This window comes from Pararge aegeria, chromosome 5 (assembly GCF_905163445.1).
Source record: "Pararge aegeria chromosome 5, ilParAegt1.1, whole genome shotgun sequence".
Lineage (NCBI taxonomy): Eukaryota > Metazoa > Arthropoda > Insecta > Lepidoptera > Nymphalidae > Pararge > Pararge aegeria.
The window spans coordinates 6,226,760-6,247,703 of record NC_053184.1 but is presented as its reverse complement, the minus strand read 5'-3'; positions in this window follow the sequence as shown (position 1 = coordinate 6,247,703).

The following is a 20,944-nucleotide window of genomic DNA, read 5'->3' as shown; positions in this document are numbered from 1 at the left end:
GTAGTACAAGTACTTTCTCTGGGACTTATGTGTGAAACCGAAAACCTAATAGTTATTGAGTAAACCACTGTCATTGTTTTTACTGAAAGAAATCAGATACAACCCTAAAATCACATGCAAAATTAAAATCATGTGACCCCTGTCACTTTATTAGGAAAGTGTCGTGTCGCGTCGGTACTATGCGCGTGTCGGTCTTTTATCTTCAATAAAGTTAAATTGCTTACCCAGCGCAATTGACTACTTTATGCAACTGTTACTGCCACACATATATCAAATAAACTGTTCCTATTCGATGCTTCAAAAACAAAAACAAACAGGGGCGACGTCGCGGGCAACAGCTATGTAATAATAATAAGTTTGTTTGTTTGTATTTTTAATTGCTGGTAACTAACTACGCTTACTTTATCAGCAATCTCCCGCCTTTATCTCTTTCCAAATGATCGTAATAGTTCGTTGAAAGGAAGTGCAAGGCCAGACTCGGAAAAATATAATTGACTAGCTGATTTTGTTTTTTGATGTGACATTAAATTTAGTTGTAGTTCTAAAAAAATTAACAGTATTCAGTATCGCTAAACCTTAAATGAGGGGTTTGCTGCTGTCCGCTGAGGAGTTCTGGCCTCTATCCCCAACCACAGCTTGGGCAAAATTAAACACATGTTATAACCTCTATAGTACAAAATTAATTATTTAAATCGGTTATAATTTGTCGGAGTAATGGTGTAAATCGTCAAACACTTTCATCCCCTCTCCCAAAGCAACCGAGCTTAATGTCGGGATAAAAAGTATCCTATATTACTTCGAACACTTCCAAGAATATGTGTATAAAATTTCATGAGGATCGGTTAGTAGTTTTTGCGTGAAAGCGTAACAAACAAACTTACATTGACATTTATAATATTAGTATAGGGAGGGATAGGGATTCATTTTAATTAATATTTTTACAGGGTAACTCCTAATGAAATATATTTATGCATCCTTTAACATTAATTCGTAATTCGGTTACACATTGAATAGCTTAAAAAAATGTCTTACGATGAGTACATGAAATTGTTTCCTAATATGTGAGAATTTAAACGGAAACCTATTCAAATAGCATAATATGATAGCATAGTATGTGGTTTCATTCTGTGCTTGCTAGTTGTAGTAACAAACATAGTTTTAGTTTTGCAGCTGAAGCAAACTTTTTGGCGTAATACAGTTGTGGATGCATTAGCTTAAGCATGATGATAATCCTGAAGCTATTACTGTTCTTATGAAAAGGAATTTAGAGTTTAAACCCTCCTAAAGTGTGGTTTGGCAGGCTTTCACGATCATTATCACATGTAAGTGTTCATAACAAGAACATAAAGTAACCTCTGGCGATCCGGCACGGTAGTAAATAGCGTAAGTTTCTTCCAAATCCTGGTTGGTTACTGTTTTGTTGAACAGAAATATCCATAATTATAGTCTAAAATTATAGTCTATTAGTATTTTATTTATGTTAACAATCTGAACAAGATTTGGTCAGCTCCTAAGAGTCATAGTGTAATGTTTGATAACCTTTTATTTCCTTCAAGAATTGTTGTTGTGTGTTATTAAAGTCGTAAATGATTTATCAAATTCGATAATGTTAATAAAGAAAAAGATGTAGGCATATTTCTAATACATAATATATAATAAAATAAAAATAAATCATGAGAAAAAACTAAATTTTACTTCTTATGGTCCTATACATTAAAGGTACTAATATCGGAGAATACCCTTCAGGTTTCTAGATCTACTGCGGCTGTCATACGAGGTGACTAAGGGAATATAATGGAGAGCAGGCAGATACCCTCTTTATGCTACTACTACTATATACTATGATCACCAACCTCAAGTCACTAGGTCATCATGGTGATAATGGACCTACCCCTTCCATTGGGAAAAGTTTGCCCGCGTTTGAGGACAAACCCGAGGATGGTAAACATATTTATGTATTAATATTAAACGAATGAATGAATATACTTTTATTGCACACCACAAAAAGTATACAATTATCGCTTTATAGCGATTTCTTCCAGGCAAGCAATGGCGAAGATAAAAAATAAAGAAAGTAGTTAGGTGTTGCATATATTTATATTCCCATAAAATAAATATAAGGACAATAATAAATATAAAATAAATAATATAATATAATATAAATATAAGGAAATAATATTATATAAGGACAATATAGATATTTTTGTTATCTTTGTTATTTTTTGCGTTCATTGTGAAAAGCTATGGTATACTATGTAAGATTTAAAGGCGATAGAACAAGTGGGAATAAAAGTTTAATACAGTGGTAGTTGCGTGGTTGCCTACTTTCAGCAGAAATTAGAGTTTGCTGACTGTAATTTATGTCATGTTGAATTGCAATTATAGGAAAACACACAAACAGGGAACGCCCTGCCAATCACCCCAATCATTAAACATCGGCTTTCCCCCAGCAAATACATTGCCTATTTAGGGTTCCGTACGTAGGATACTAGAACGGGACCCTACAACTAAGCCTCTGCTGTTTGACCAGCTCATCAGTTTATCCGTCTCTTCACGTACACTGTAGTAGATAGATAGCATGTGCATTTAAATTGTCAGTAAAAGAAAAAATCCCTCAGCATAATTTAAATACTAGGTTGTGTTTCAAATATGACTTTGGTAAGGAACCCTTCGTGTGCAAGTTAAACTCACACTTAGCATTTGTGTTTTATTTGCACAGCGCACACGAAACGATGAAAATACGGTTTAAAAGGTTCATATATGTGTTTGTATTCTGATATAATCTCAATATTAAAATACCAAAAAATTGTAGCTAAACAAAACAAACGAATTAAAGGCACTGAAAATTTATAGATAGTAATTCTGAATCATCATCCGAAATTGAAGTCGAAGTCCCACCCACTGGGCTATCACCTTTTGAATGCCTAACAATTATTTCGGTATATCTGGGACTCGTACCCGTGCTCTCATGTTGCCCCCAAGAATTCTAACCGATTGAAAAACGAATGACATTATTCGACGAATTAATAGTATATTATTGTCTGCTGCTTCCTTCATAAGTCTCTGGACCAATAACGCACGATCGCTGATCGACGCCATTGGTTTTACCTGATAATACTCCTTGCTCCACATTAAGTTTATTTCGTTGTTTTGGAACAGCCCAATACGCAATAAAAGAGGGGACGATCTTATTAAAAAAGTTTTTTATAGAGTTCGAAAAACAAATAAAGCTTGATACTTATCTGTACAACCCCTCATAGTTTGCTTACATTATAACCTCCTTTCTAATTAAGATCCCGGTGGCAAAAGAAAGGGATGTTCGAAAAACAAATTAAACGGGGCTAAGTGAGGGCTGGAGTACACATGATGCATCCGGACAAGGTCTAATATCCGCTGGAGCATGTTTATTGGCAACAAACAACGACTCGGCGCAAACAAATCCGTTGAGCCCCGATCCTAACTTACTTCCTCTAATTGTTTGCCGGCAACTTTGCTCCAAACCACCACTGATATACCACTTGGGGAATAATCGACATGACTAAACAACGTATGGATCGATACTGACTACGTACTTCAGTTTACGTATCCAATTATTTTCCCATTACAGCTGAATATTGAAACATCCTGTAGTATAATAACGTCTAAGAATCTTAGCTCTACCAGTACTTAGACCTGGGGAAAGATACTTAATTTCAATAGATAATTTAGGAGCCGAAAAGTGGCGCGGAGAGAACTACTTCACTGTAGGTAAATCTGAGTAGATTTTTTTTTGTAGTCAGACTTGACTGCAATCCCACTGATGGAAGTGATGAGGCAGTCCTAGATGGTAACGGGCTAGCCCGTTAGGTGTGTGGCAGTTATATTAAAGCCATACTACTAATGGGTTTGTATGCGATATTGTACCGGAACGCTGAATCAAAAGCGCCACGTTTATGTCGGCACGGACGGTACGGTACAAAATAATATAAGCTCCTTATCAGGAGTTTTTATATCATAAACATTTACTGGAGTATAAATGAGAACGACCAACTAAGGTTTCTTAAACTAACTTTCTAAGTAGGGTTAATCGGCTGTAGCTGAAAAAGCGTAAGATTTGACGCAACGAATTATATTATATACTTTTTAAGAGAAAAAATTATGTCAATGTAATTCCATTCGAATAATTATACCCTGGAGTATTGTCGAAAGGTAATCATCATTGCGAAATAAATTGAAGTGTCGAATCGACGCCAGAAAATGCTGAACGTCAAGTGTCGTTCAAAACCTGAACACCCATTAAGGTGTTCGTGCACAGATAAGAAATAATTGCTCGCGTTCCCGCCGAGGTCACTCCTAATAATTGACTTTTGGCACTACGCCAAGATCGCCGCCCTGAAAACCGTCATTTTAGACTCCTATCTCCGTATCGTTCTATTTTTGTGACATTTTATTTTCTATTCTGTTTGTTTATGGTACTTTTATTTGATAGATGTCATAAAAGTTTTTTTTATTTTTTTTATTCCTCTACTAGGTAGCCCTTCACTGCAATCTCATCTGAGATGTAATCTGGTAAGATGGTAACCTGCTTTGCTGTTAGGCAGTTATTTAAAACCCACCCCAGTAGGTTGCAATGCGTCATCGTACCGGAACGCTAAATCGCTTTACGCACTCAGAAAGCAGGGTCGCTGCCCACTGCGCCCATTGGCAGTCAAACCATCAAATCATATAGGTACCACGGTGTAGTGCTGCTTGGCTCCAACGGATCTCTACGACTTGTTTGATTTCAAACGTCCACCTCGTCGGGGGTCTACAAACGCTGCGTTTACTTGTGCGAGGTCGCCATTGTAAACCTAATACTAACAACAAAAATGAATGGATAGAAAAGGAGGTAATAAGCCTATGGGGTATTACAGTATTGTTCATTATCATCCGATTAAACCCCAGAAGCACTACAGAGCATTCAATATTTCATTTCTCCTACAGGATACGGCTCGCACATGGATTAGCATAAATCATCCTGAACTAATAGAAGTTGGGCGTGAAGTCTATGGAGCATTTACTAAGTGTCTGTGATGGTTTCATTAGAAAGCAAAAAAAAAACTTCCTGGAATTATATATAAGATGGTTAAGTCACGCCAGAGACCCAAGTTATCGCAGTTGTGTCTCAGATGTCGATCAATGATAATACAGTATGTATGTATATTATTAATACTAAGATCAGTGGCGTGCACTTCATACATGTACAAAAGCACTGCCTACCCTAAAATTTGAGGATTTTTTCCGTTTTATGCAATTTTCCTGCTCTATATACCCTGGTAATATGGGTTTCGTGCACGCCGCTGACTGAGACCAAGCTAAATCTAACTCAGTCGGAGTTTTACACGAATTAATGGTGCATTAATCTGCTGATAACTTTTGTTACCATATAAACAGGGTCAAATAAATAAATGGCACGTCTTTCATAGGTAACTGGCCACGACCAAAGACTCCTCCAGACCAGACCAGAGAAAATTCAGAAATTATAAATTACCGATTTGCCATGCCGGGGATCGAATCCCTAAAACCAATGTTACGCAAACTTAACGCAAAAAGTAAGTTAAAGTTTTAACTGTGACAAAACAATACATAATTATTCATAAGTTATGCCATGTTAATTAATAAGATCTTGTCATGAAGAGTTTGTATTATTTGCTGGACCGCAGTGTGCAATATCGTAGCACAGTCTACGGTTACTGCTACGATAAGGTCTTAGTGTCGCGAGATGAAATTTCAATCCAATAAAGTAAAATCAAAATTTGTATTGAAATAACTCAGAATCTTATGTATCCTTCATACTTGTTTTTGCATTTTTGGCGAAGTTATGATACTCAACAATGTCAGATACTAAGTTTAATCCATGTTAAGAACTTAAAATCACCGTAATACAGTGTTAAACACTTAAAAGTGGAAAACAGAAAAATTGAAACCATTTTATTTTCAAGAAATTTTAACTATCCTATTCAGGTTTTTTGATACATCAAAATTCCAACCTCTCTACTGCTACTTTAGTTTAACAGCCCGTTGAGCTAGCTATGTTGGTTCCTACTTTGCTTCAACGTGCAAAGTAGCTTCCACCTGTTCACGTTACCATGTAAATAAACGTCAAGCATAGCTCTCCATATTGCGAGTATGGTATCAATAGCAACTCGAATTATTGTAGAAAATAAGTGAGGGAAATCAACATATCCCTCGCACCAATGAAAGCCGATTAAACAAAAGTGACATAGCTAAGTCTGTGAAAAGTGTTTGTTTAAAAACTTAAAATTCGTCACGGATTCGTTCCTGGTAAGTTGCGTAGAATAAATAAAATCTGCCATAAGATATTCAAATCCCTTAAGTGCACGTTGCGGTTGAATTGCGAGAAAAGTCCCATTTTGGCGCGTTGTAAAACTCTTTATTATTCCAGCTTCACAGGTGTCTCAGAGGAGACGCAACGTAAAAAGGGAGTAGAGTAGGTTTATCTATGGAACGGAACGTCGTGATACTATAACAAGACTCTTACGAGTATATGCTGGAAATAGTGTTATATTTTAATAATCATAAATTCGAAGTTTTAAACACATCTGAATAATTGCAATATTAAATAATACGACTCATAAGTTATAGGTACATGCATAATAATATTTTGCCGAGTTGTTATTTAGCAATACATAATGTTGGATAGAAGCAGGCGTTACTCCATGATATATTATGATAATTGAGATAAATTTGCTATACTCCGCGAAAAGCAGAAGAATCCGTGTGGTGTTATTTATGATTTCTTTAATCCTTATACTCCATACCAAACAGTTCTTCGGTAATGTACCCTCTAGGCACGTTTCGCTCCGAAACCGGAGCATCCTCAGGAGATGTTGAGTTTACAATGAATGTTTGTTAAGTAAAGATCTCCTGAGGATGCTCCGGTATAATGAATAATTGTTAAGTCAACATCTTCAGAGGATGCTCCGGTTTCGGAGCGAAACGAAGCGAACGGTGTGGAGTATAAGGATTGAAGAAATTATAAATTACACCACACTGATTCTCCTGCTTTTCGCGGAGTATAGCAAATTAAGCTTTATTTTCATAACATTACATAGTGGAAAAAATAAGCTTTAGGTGCCACAAGGGACTCTACCTCAGTGTCTTACTAGTGTTTTATTCAATACATAAGAACATTGAACTTAGGAAAAAGATATTTCGTGATTCTGATTTTTAAAACTTCAAAGACAAACTGAAATTCGTTGAACTTGTCTATGTTAGCGATTCGGGCACCGAGTGACACCGAGTGGTGAGACCGACGATGGATGACAATTTCCGGAAAAGTTGAAGTATAAAAAATATATGAGTGTTATTCTTTGAGTTTTCGTTTTTGTGCAAGCCTTACTTATTTTAAGCTATACCATGCCATCTAAGATCCGCTATAAAATTTAACGCTCACAATATTCGCGAATCTACATTGTAATGTCATACTTGTGCTTAGAAAATGCCTCTGGCTGAATAAAAGCGGTGTGAGTTTTTACGGCGTCGTAAATTTTTAACATCACAAAAAGTCTGTCTTTGGTGTAGAGTACGAAATCGAGTGGGTTCATAACATGCGTAAGAATATAAATTGCAATTCGTAACGTTACGGCCACCACTTTTTAATCTCAACCCTCAAAAGTATATCTCCTGGTATATTCTTATTATTTACGAAGCCTTTAATATTATGATAACGAAACCACCGCTCCTAGACGTCGAGGCTCTCATTTTATAGCTTCCATTAATAAAGTAATATTTTATATAGTTTAAGGGAGCAGGGCACTAAGTAAGGAAGACTAAGAGGGTTATCCATTCGGTGATCAATTTCCACAAAGTTCTTACAAAATAATGGATGAATGTGAAGATTTAAGTACAGGCAGAAGTATGATATTGTATGATATATAGAAACCAACTTGGAATTTACCATGAGAAATTGGTAAATTCCAAGCTGGTTAACAGTTACGAGCGGATGTAGCTAGTTTATTTTGGTTCTGATTTTAATACTTTAATACTACTTCCAAATGTTCAGAATATTTTGTACAAAAAACAGAACAGCCGAATGGCGGAGTGAGCAGCGACCCTGCTTTCTGAGTCCAAGGCCGTGGTTTCGATTCCCACAACTGGAAATTCTTTGTGAAATGAACATGAATGTTTTTCATTGTCTGGGTTTTTATATGTATATTAAGAGTATTTATGTACATTATTCATAAAAATATCCATCAGTCATCTTAGTCGCGATGTGTGTATTGTTCTAGTATATTTATTTAATAAAAAAAAAGAATATGGAAATAATTTCAAATAACCAAACAGCAATTAAGGTAAGCCTACTGGAAACTCTGGGAGGAGACAACCAAATTTCCAAGCATATGCTCAACAAGTGTTGAAGCGGATAGTAATGTCCATTTTTCTAAAATACATTTCGACACGAACTGGGTGAGTACCATGTTAACTTGAAGTAGAAAATTACACAAAACCTAATGAAGTATTTAAACCATTCTACGACTAACGAAAACATTTCTCCTACCCAATTTTGTAAAACATCACTCTTACTTCGCTAAAATCAGTTAGTTGGCTTCGCTCGCGATCACACAATTTATCATCACTAGAGCGTGTATCCAGACTGTGCTATATGATTTTTCCCGCAGCAAACCGTACAAACGTACAAGTCAACTTTCCGCGTCATTTGCCAAGGCCCTAATGGATTGCGAACAGAGTTGTTGTCTCGACAAAGGTTTTTGCAGACAAAGTATAATGATACGGAGATGTGGTTTCTTTTTGCCAGTGAGATAATGTAGCGTTGTGAAAGAACATCCGTGTAAAGCATATTGACCTGATTCTTACAGTTTTTGCTTGATTACTCGCAAGCGCCGAGACTATATCTTAGACAAGCGATTGTGTAGATGGAAATTTTATGTCTGTTTAATTTTCGCCCTAGGGAGTACTTAATAATTATAGTAGGCTTTTAATAGGCTACTATGGCATTTAATATTGCAGTTTAAATATTGTTTAATTTTTAAATTACATACACCATAATTTTATTTTATCTTGAATTTAAATAAGACCACCTTGGTCTTATTGGTGATCGCTACTTAGACCAACGTATCGGGCGGATTGCGTTCGATCTCGTCACGCATTTTATTCTAATTTGATGATAATTTGACAAAAGTATTCGGAGATAAATAAAACATCAGATTATATCATAGACTTCAGACTACACCATGTCAAATGACATCGGCCAAACTCGCCTAGGAATAAACAAACATTTTACTTATACTACAATACTAAGATTATCTTATAACCTTCATTCCAAAAAGTAGAATATTTTTTTACTTTTGTAAATAACTGGACATTTTGTTGACTTATGGAAACCATCCCATTTCTTGAATAATAAAGCCATACTCCTAATATGACAAAAGAAGTAATATTGACAGATAATTGACACAAGAAGTCAATCATGATCTTGCTTTGTGGCTTCGTATTTGTTTGTTACAATGACATATTACGTTACTTATGATTTAACGTTACTTAAGTGTTCGGAGTGATTTTTTTGTTTTTATACAAATGGATTTTAACAATGTATTTTGATTTTTGCACCAGTCGATTAACCTGGCTTTGATTTATGGCACTGAATAAAAAAAACTTGGCACTTATTCTACATCTAAAACCAGTCATAAATCGTTGTCTAAAACATTAATCTTCAACATTCAGTTACCTAAGAAATTCATCGCAGAAATAACAATAATATTTTTGCCAATAAATAAATTCTTGGAAATATCCGTAGTTTAAATCTTCTTTAAATGTTGTATAGATGTTAATACCAGTAATCAATATTCCGTGTATATTTGCTCTTAGGCAAACTATATGCCTTCGGGCGCTGAGCAATGTCCTTTCATTTGTAGGTACTCACTCTTACTTATTGTGATATGGTATGTAAACTTGTTCATATAACAAAACAAAAATAGTTTTCTTAACTCATTTAATCATTCCAACAGATATACGGCTGCAATAAATCATCCAAGTAATCAGAAAGACGTGTCTCATATATTATAACAAACAAAGTGAAGGAACTGCCTCAACTTTTATCTATAACAATTTAGAAGGCACAACAAAGCTATTAGATAGAATCTTCTGATTACCGGATATCTCATTTCTCTTTTCGTATAACAGTCGATGGCACTTACGGAATTAATGGCACAATAAAAATTTAAGACCACGATTCTATTAACAATGCTTGTTGTTTTATTTCAACAAATAATTGACCAAAGTGGAGGCCATGGAGTTTACTTGAATATTATACACATGACCGATCCATATGTTACACCCATATAACGGCCAACTACTGAATGGATGAATATAGTAACTGCAAAAGCAAATCATCTATAATATGTTGGATGAATTTAATTGTCCAGAGCCATAAGACATTAGCCATAGAAAATCTAATTATGACGCTCTATAAAATTATGTGCTAATCAAAGAGGTTTAGGTGTTAATCTTCATCTGCAATGACAATAACATATTAAATTATGTATATATATAATATGTTATTGTCATTACAGGCAGATGTATATACATAATATATATATACATTAAATAAGCATAGCTTTTAAATCACACTAAACAAAGAATAAAATTGTATTATAGTTATATTTCATCATCATCATCATCATGTCAAACACAGGAGATCCACTGCGACTCATTTTATGTCGTCTGTCACCTCGTGAGTCATGAAGGTTAATCAACACTGTTCTCCTCCAGTGCCGTTCGACACAACATCCATCGCTTTTCTAACCGATGTCATATTTGCGCCTGATTATTCCAATCAAAGTGATTTCTACTTCCTACAAACTTAAAACAGATTCATCAACGATTCCGAATAACAAAAACACACATTCAAATTGTTTGGTGGAAAAATGAAATTGTCTCCATTTCCTTTGAAGTGCTAGACTAAAAATAATCAACAAAGTTGCTTGTTAGCCAGCCCGTACCCTGTTTGTTTATAAAACGAATTATGCCTACGGGTGGTTGTGTAGAGAATTTTCCTTGTGTACTGTTAGTTGAACTACGTTATTGTGCGCTTGTTTGTGATTGTGATTGTATGGAACTAAAAAAACCACGTTGTTCATTTTAGGGTTTCGTAGACAATTCTCATAGTTTCAAAAATAAGGTGTACGCTACACTTATACAATGCGTTTTTACCGCTCACTAAAACTTATTTCATTCCATTCTTATCATATTATTCTTACTTGAAATCTGGCCTAGCCAATGGCAGAGCTCGGTTTACTAGTTAACTGGTGCACGTATGCCCATTGGCCCCAACTGATAGTTCATTTGGCAACGAACTACCGACGCGAACGCTGGTAATCTGAGCTAAAAAAGGTCGAATATGACCAACAGACAACAACCAAGTTAACGTCGTCACGGTGGAGTTTTGTGCAGTGGTTGAGGCGAGTGTAACTAACATCAGCTATAGCATCCAGATGGCATTGCCAAGTGCTAGTCTCTCTTTCAAATAAGCTGAGAACTTTCCAACGGACACCCGGTCCGGATAGCTTCGGTACAATCGGTAAGCTGCCTTTTGTCTAGACCAGTTTATCATAGAAAAATAGAATCTGTCCGTTATATCGGTGAGACGTCAACTTAACGATCGCGTTCCAAGCGCAGATGTCACGATGTCAACGACCAGATCCGTTTGGCCACATAAGGATTTTAATTCTTAAACAAAACGTCAACGATAATTAAATAATAATGGTTGAGGTATGTTATTAAAGCTAGTTAGTTACACAACAACAAGTTGACGTTACAATCTACCAACCGCAGGCGACATTCACATAGAGTAGATTTATTATGCCGCCTTCGTTCCTCGATGCTAGACGTCCTAGTTCCTGAGTAATTACAACTTTATTGTGTGCTCGACGATGATTAGCCCCGCTCGTGTTTTTGTGCTACAAACGTAGGGCGGAAATGCGGTTTTAATTGACTTGATTGAGAGAGACTCAATAACTTATTGAAGCGGAAGGGTTCACCATAAATTTATTTCCAGTTTAGATATACAAGTGTACAAGTTCCTTTCAACATTCACGTGCAGAACCATTCACGTACAGAACCCTTAAAAACTTTCATCCGCTATTTTACGCCGGCCTACCCGTGCTATTTGGTTTCGCCAGGCGTTCTTTCTAACTTTTTTTTGTTACTCGTCTCCTCGGGTTGCTGCGCGGTGATAGATCTGTACTTCTATACCTACTAATATTATAAGGATAAATTTTTATTTAATTGTTTCTACCGAATAGGCTTCAAAAGTACACGACCGAAAACGAAATCATCAGGATGTAACATAGGCGATAATATTACAAAATCATAATACACACGACAAATGCGAAAAAATTGGAGACCGTTAAGAAAATTGCCAATATAGCTATGCTATGCTAAATTTAGCCTATATATAATATCATAACTTGGCTTGCGCTGAGAAAACTGCGGTACAGATGAACGGCATAAAGGCAGGAGGGAGGAGGAGTTGGCATAGAGAAAGTCTGAATCCAGGAAACACTGAGAATGTTCGGAAATAAAAAAGACAAAATAGCGGTTTGCTTTTAAGAAAAGCTAGTATGTTATTAGACAAAAGTTTGACCAACATTTAGATACAAGAGCACTAAAATCGTCTAAACCCAAGCGACGATCACATCAAGTGGATTTATTGTGCCGCTTAATTCCTTGACGCAAGACAATCTACTTCCTGAGTAATTACAACGTGTGTATCGGCGACATTTAGCTTCACTCGTGCATTTTCAACTTAATTTTGTGCTATACAAAGCTATTTAATTAACGTTTTACAATTATAATAATATTGAAATCCATTTCGCCAAACATTTATCTTTGGTTTACTCTTAAAAAAATAAATGTACAAAGTTTCATGGAACAATTTGGATAAACCATACATACACCAGTTTAACAGAACTCTGTTACTAACTACATCTTCAATGAGAAATTTTTCAATTGAATGTTACAGAAAAGTTGCTTGTAGGATGACCTAAGTGCTCTCAGTGCCACTACCCTTTTGAAATCATTGAAACATTGAACCAATTTTTATGAAAATATTTTCAAGCTTTTCACTAGAACCGCGAACTGGTATTTCCAATTATATCACGAAAACCTTAAAAATGGCAATATTCAATGAAATAAAAATCACATCTATTGGCATCGAATATATACTTATTTGATTATTTTATAATAATTTTATTTTTAGTGTCTCGTTGATCAAGTAGTAATTTTTTTTTGTAGTAGTAGTAGTAGAATTTTTGTGACAAACATTGTCAGCGGTAGTACTTCCAGTACCGCTATGCTTATGTCTACCGCGAAGCAGCATTGCTGCAATGCTGTGTTCCGATTAGGAGGGTCTGGTTGCCGGTATAATTACAGGCATATGAGGCTTAGAACCTACGTCTCAGGTTTATGGACAAAGGGTGGCATGTTGCAGGACGAGTTCCTTGCATGCCTTGCTTAGTGTTGCCATTTTTATAGACGATGGTCTCGCACTTTGCATCACATGGGCCATCTGCTCATTCCGTCCATTATTACTATAAAAAAAATTACATCATCATCCTCATCAGGTCAACCAATCGACGTCCACTGCTGGACATAGGTCTTTTGTAGGGAGTTCCACAATACACGGTCCTGGGCCGTTTGCCGCCAGCGGCTCCCAGCGACTCGCCTGATGTCATCTGTCCACCTCGTTGGGAGCCGACCTACGCTGCGTTTACCGGTGCGGGGTCGCCATTCCAGCACCTTAAGACCCCAACGTCCATCGGTTCTCCGAGCTAGTGCCCTGCCCATTGCCACTTCTGCTTCGCGACTCGCTGAGCTATGTCGGTAACTCTAGTTCTTCTACGGATCTCCTCATTTCTGATTTGATCACGTTACAAAATTACATATTGTGCTATTTCACACTATAATTGAAATTGGATCTGGTTGATACGACAATCTTCTTCGGAATAAAGTTTGATATTTAACTTCAATTAGGCCCACATATAAATAATTTATCGAACAGACTTAGTTCTGCAGTTAGATACTCTGTTAAAAAGATTAGTCATATTATGACAAATATAGAAATTGTGTGATTTTAGTTATTTTCACAATTATATCCTACAGTATTTTTTTTATTATTGGGTAATGCTGCAGATATTGATTATATTATCGTCCTGCAGAAGAGGGCTGTTCGTGCAACTATAAAATGGGCCTAAGAAAGACATAAATGGATAAATTTAAAGAAGTTAAAATAATGATGGTGTCAGTACATGTTTGATAATTTAATTTATGTCCATAATATTTAAAAAAAGACTGACAATTTGAATATTAGAAGCAAAAATAAACTCGTTGTGCAGTTTACTAAGCTACATCAAACTGCTAATTCCTTCAAGGGAAATAGTATATTATTTTATAACAAATTACCGAATAAAATGTTTGATATGTCTCTCAATAAGTTCAAAGTTTATCAAAAAACTTAAGCTTACAGAAAAATCATATTATAGTGTTAAGGATTACTTAAAATATAAAAAAGCTTGGGTATAAATTGCTCTTACTTCATAGCTGAATATTAATTGAATGTCAATGGCCAGGGGTTCATAGACTAGGGTGACCTTGGTAACCTTTAGGTTTAAGTTGGGGAACATAGTTATTACCATCCTCTTACAATTATGTAAATATATACGTATGAGAGCTCCATAACTGCGATAGACCTACATGAATAAAGAACTTTTAGAATTTTTATAATTTGTCCTTATGCTAAATTTCATCCAGATTCGTTCAGCCGTTCTGGTGTGATTAAGTAACTGACATTCATACAAAATTTCTGATGGATATAAGATAATTAAGGATCATTATTAATGTAAGATTTTCAAAAAAAAAAACAGGTAATTTATAGTCAAAACCTACCAATTTGGTTTAAGCTGTTAACCCCTTGTAAAATAATTATTTGATTTGTTTAAAATAAGGCACTAGAACACTCAAAATGTCAACTTTGCAATGCGATATACGTAAGTCATATAAATATGGATTAAATTTGATTATGATAATTTAGCCATTAAATGTTTAATTTATGAAGTAAATTATAAATAAGTATTAGTAATACTTTTTATATTTATCAATAGCATTGTTGTATGTGTGTAGTCTTGTTTATGTTAGTATGTAGATATTCGTTTGTTTATTTTTAACAATGTACCCCACCTTTTAGTTTTCTTTCTAGTTTTCCTAATCCTGAGGTTTTCTGGGAGATATCGCTACTTAGCGATAAGGCCGCCTTTGGTACGTACTTAAAGGGGCTGTTCTTTTTTTTTTGTTTTCCTGAACTTGATGTTGTGTACAAATAAAGAGTTAAATAAAATTAATAAATGAGAAATAAGCAAACGTGATGTCCATCTCGCCATATTGAAAAAGTTTATAAAAACTTCTTTTTCACAAAATTATTCGATAAAAACATTAATATTCAAAGCAACATTTACCAGAAAATGAATAAGTCTAAGCAAAGTATTAATTTCAATAAAACCGGGCGGTGTTAAATTTATTTCATCTGAATTGGCGAATTTATTCGTAAAGCCAATCCGATTAGTCGGAATAGAATAAAATCTTCGGATCGAATTTCGGTGTGTTCGATTCATAAATTAATTCATTCACAGCAAAGGCACGATAGTCTAGTAGTGTGAGACTCTTGACGGTCAGAGTTTGATACTCAGCACGAACCTCTGACTTATCGAAATAAAATGCAGATAAAATCACTGGCTTTAACGGTGAAGGAAAACATCATGAGGAAAACTACATCCCAGATAGTTTTAATGTTCTAAAAGACCTGTGAAATCCCCCAATCCGACTTTGATCCGGCTGGGTTGACTACGGCCTCATCAACATCATCATATCAACCCATTACCGACCCAACACAGTGCACAGGTCTCCCCCTGCAATGACAAAGGTATAAGCTGTAGTCTAGCACACTGGTCAAGTGTGGATTGGTGGACTTAACACGCCTTCGAGAACGTTCAGCGCTCTCAGGCTTGCATGTCACCTCACGATGTTTTCCTTCGCCGCTAAGACATGTGATATTTTATTGCTTAAAACAATAAAATGGAAAAAGTACGAGGTGCGTGCCGCGGCTAAAACGCAGCGCATAGACAATATTATATTGCGGTCGATTGGCGCAGTGGGCCGCGACCCTGCTTTCTGAATCCAAGGCCATGGGTTCGATTCCCACAACTGGACAATATTTGTGTGATAAACATGAATTTTTTCAGTGGCTGGGTTTTAGCTATATATTATAAGTATTTATGTATAATATTCATAAAAAATATTCATCAGTTATCTTAGTATTCATAACAACAGCGTCGCTTACTTTGGGCCAAGATGGCGACGTGTGTATTGTCGTAGTATTTAATTTATTTATTTATTAAAATGGATTTTCCAAATCTAAATTAAAAGGATAGCTCTATTAAATGCAATCTTCCGTCTGAAGATTTCTAATTACACTTAAGAAAAATGAATAGAATCATTATTATATTTCCAGCGTAAGACAATGTTTCTAAACTCCCTACCAATTTAGGTAATGCAAATGCAGATAAACACCCCGCACTGAAAAATATTTATGCTTTACACACGAACTTTTTCAGTAGTGGGAACGATGATGGACCTTGGACTCAGAAAGCAAGGTAGCTGAAAACTGCGCCAATCGGCCGTCGAAATATGCAGTTATAATTACATTTTGTCTAAGGATAATATAGTTTTAATTTACCACCGATGAAGACAATAAACAAGCCAGCATGTATGAACCGCAAATACCTACTAGTCTTTATGCCAATCCCAAATCAATTGAATGTTTACGTTGATCATTCCCCGAGCGCTGTATTAGTAGCGGTCTAACAAAGTTACAGCCAAACGGTTAGAGGAAAGTTAGGATCGGACTAAATGGATTTGTTTGAGCGGGTTTGTTGTTTGTTTCTAATAAACAACCTTTAACGGATATTAGCGACTTTGGTATGCGTTTTGTCCATCTAAGAAAACTCTTCTTCCTCTTAATAAATTTTGTCCGGTGGGAGGCTTCGGCCGCGGCTAGTTACCACCTTACCGACAAAGACTTAGCGTTCCGGTGTGATGTCGCGTAGAAACCGATTAGGGTTATAGGTTAAATAAACGTGCCATACTCCCTAACAGGTTAGCCCACTATCATCATAGACTGCATCATCACTTACCACCAGGTGAGTTTGCTGTCAAGGGCTAATATTTAGTGCAATAAAAATCTGTGTAACTTTTATTTTAAACTTTTGATTAAGTCCTATTTTCTAATTATTAGTCTATCAATTAATCTTTAAACGAGCAATTCCTATATATATATATATATTTAATTAGAATCTGGGAATCGGCTCCAACGATTTTCATGAAATTTAGTATAGGTACAGAGGGTTTCGGGGGCTATAAATCGATCTAGCTAGGATTCATTTCTAGAAAATGTCATTTTATTCGTGTTATATCGATAAATAACTACTACATATGCCAATATTTTGAAATTAAGTCTTTTGCGGACGAAGTCGCACGGCTCCGCTAGTAATAATACGAATATAAAACCTTTAGTATACAAAATAATAAAAACAAAACTTATGAATTACATTGCTGTTTTCCAGTCCGAACGACGTGGTTGCCTGTGCAATTACAGGCATATGAGCGCAGTAGCATAATGGTAATTTTTATAGGGAGTAAGGACGTCCTTAATAAGGTAATAATCTCTTCCAGGAGACCACTTAAGGTAGGGATAACACAGAGTAACTGGTGGTCGGTGCACAGATAAAAAAGAAAAAGAAACCGCTTCATCAATTTTAAAACTTACAATAAACAAACAAAATTACATACAATATTATTCAAGTATTTTTTCCTTTCCAGAATCTCGTATAGCAAAGAGTGGACTGGTGAATTTTTTGAATAAAGAATTCAATGAGTCCTTCGGTTCTACTACCGACCAAGCAAGCGTTTTAATTATATTATATACTAGCTGTTGCCCGCGACTTCATCTCGTTCCTCTTTTGATTTTGTTTTTGATGTGTCATTAAATTTAGTTGTAGATCTAAAAAAATTAAAGTATGTAGTATCGCTAAGCCTTAAATAAGGGGTTTGCTGCTGTCCGCTGTGGAGTTTTGTCCTCTATCTCCAACTACAGTTTGGGCAAAATTAATCACATATTATATACCTCTATAGTACAAAAATAATTATTAAAATCGGTTAAAATTTGTCGGAGTTATGGTGTAAAATAGTCAAACACTCATCCCCTCTCCCAAAGGAACCGAGCTTAATGTCGGGATAAAAAGTATCCTATATTAGTTCTAACACTTCCAAAAATATGTGTACAAAGTTTCATGAGGATCGGTTTAGTAGTTTTTGCGTAAAAGCGTATCAAACAAACTTACATTGACATTTATAATATTAATAGGGATACTAACACAGGAAAGAAAATATATAAGAAGATGTATCCTCTTATGTTACCACCACTCCTCTTCACGCGGGTGTCGTACGACGCCAGTAAGGGAATAGAACAGGGAACGGGTAGCAGCGTTCTCTGTGCTAGTACTACCATTTAGGTTGCTATATATTTGATGAATTTCTTAATGACAAGGTAGATTGGAAGTAGCCAGCTTCGCTCTCATCTCCCGCAAGATAGAAAAATGATTGTAAATGTTGATATTGGAAAAGAGCAACTACTGATTTTCTGCTGGCTCTTCTCGGTAGAATCTGCTTTCCGAACCGGTGGTAGAGTCACTACAAACAGACATACTTGACGTTTCAAAAGTGCTTATAAAGTAGGCCTACTTGAAACAAGTGAATTTTGAAATTTGAATTTAGAATTTTAAATTTGAATTTACTGCGATAACCAACACGTCTGTCCAGCGTGGTGATTAAGGGGAGGGCCCTTTGCAGAGGCCTTTAGTAGGTACAGCAGTGAACTGCAATAGTCTGCCCTTGATAATGATAAATGATATTCGAATCCTTCTAGAAGGTAAATTTGAAAAACAGAAAGCATTCGACTAATAACAACGCCCTTTTAATGTAAGTCTTTTCATTACTTTTTCTCATGGCTAATACATATTATTTTATTTTTCAATCCCAAAGATAACATTCGAAGAATAACGAAGAACGAATACGTGGCGTAAGTGTGCAAATGTTATTCCACGATAATAAGAAAAATAGAACGCGTCTCCATGACAAATAAATGTCTGCGTTTCCTTCAATAGAAACCTATCAAACGTTCGTGTATCACAACTTATTACTGAAGCAAATGAACCGATAACAGAGTTACATGTTTCTTCAGTGGCGTAGCAATTCTGATGAGAACTCTGCGAGCGTGGGAAGATAGCGTTCCATGCTTTGACTGTATAAGTAAGGTCGATTATATTACAGGTCTTGTTGTGCTGGTTGTAGTTATTCTGTGCTATTGCAGAAATTCATACAAGCTAGGGCGCCTTCCGCCGCGACGTTGGCTGTTACGTGGAGGAAATAGACCCGCAGTGCTGAACGGAAGAGTCAAAGTGAGCGATCCTCTCACTGTTAGCGCTGTTGTCATTACAGCGGGCGTGTAACAAAAAATAATGATACATACTGTCGCACTGAGTAGAAAGCTTTAACAGAGCTGGGAGTAACAATACAAAAGGTGAATCTTAGATTAATATTTGGTCCGACAGACCGGCCAGATACCGCCGGTATATCTCCTTGTTAAATACAGCAATTATGAAAATTAAGCTTAATTTGCTCTGCGAACAGCAGGAGAATCTGTATGGTGTAATTTATAATTTCTTCAATCCTTATAATCCACACCAAACAGATCCTCGGCAATGTACCCTCTACGTACGTTTCGCTCCGAAACCGGAGCATCCTCAGGAGATGTTGACTTAACAATTATTAACACCAAGCACCTGGCCCCGCTGATGGTAAGCGGAAACCTTACCTTACCTTACCTTTCCTTTGCCTATAAGCAGAGCAAATAATTGCAGGGCATGCAAGCAATACGTCATGCAAAATGCGGCCTTGTGTCCATAAACGTAAGGCTTAAGTGTTAAGCCTCGTGTGCCTGTAATTGCACCTGCAATCACATCGTTCGGGGTAGAATACAACAATGCAGTTTGGTGGCAAAATCATGGTGATACTTCCCCGGACGAGCTCCGTCACAGAAATTTCGACAACTACTAAATATTTTTATGACCGGACGAAAAAATGATTTATGTTTATCGTGTTTCAGAAACTTTGTATTGGAATAACAACTAAAACCCTCATATAAAATTCCTTTTCTTCATCAAAACTAAATAAAAATTATCAAAGCACAAATATTATGTCCTCATAAGAAGGCCCAGAGTCACTCAGCCAACAATGAAAAGAGTGAGTGAGTTAGAAGTGATCAAATCGGAAATGAGGAAATCTGTAGAAGAATTAGACTTACCGACATAGCTCAACGAGTAGCGAAGCTGAATTGGCAATAGGCGGAGCACATAGCTTGGAGAACTAATAGACTTTGATCTCCCAAGGTGTTAGAATGGCAACCCTGCATCGGTAAACGCAGCGTTGGTCAATACCCAACTAGGTGGACAGACGACATCAAAGGAGTTGCGAGGAGCCGATGGAAATAAGCGGCCTAGAGTCGTGGAGTTTTGAACGCCCTACAAAAGACCTATGTCTAGCAGTGGACGTCACTGATTGACGTCCACTGCTAGACATGAGGCGATGATGATGAATATAAAATTGTGCAACAAAAAAACATATCTTCAAACTCGTCGGAACCTTCTAGTATCATACAGACTGCATGCAGATACAGACAGAAAGTTATTCAAATAGCTTAAAATGAATTTATCTCTTTGCGGCCAGCTGTAAGTTAGTTGCCGAACAAACTATTTGCCCGTATACCACCGGGAACGCA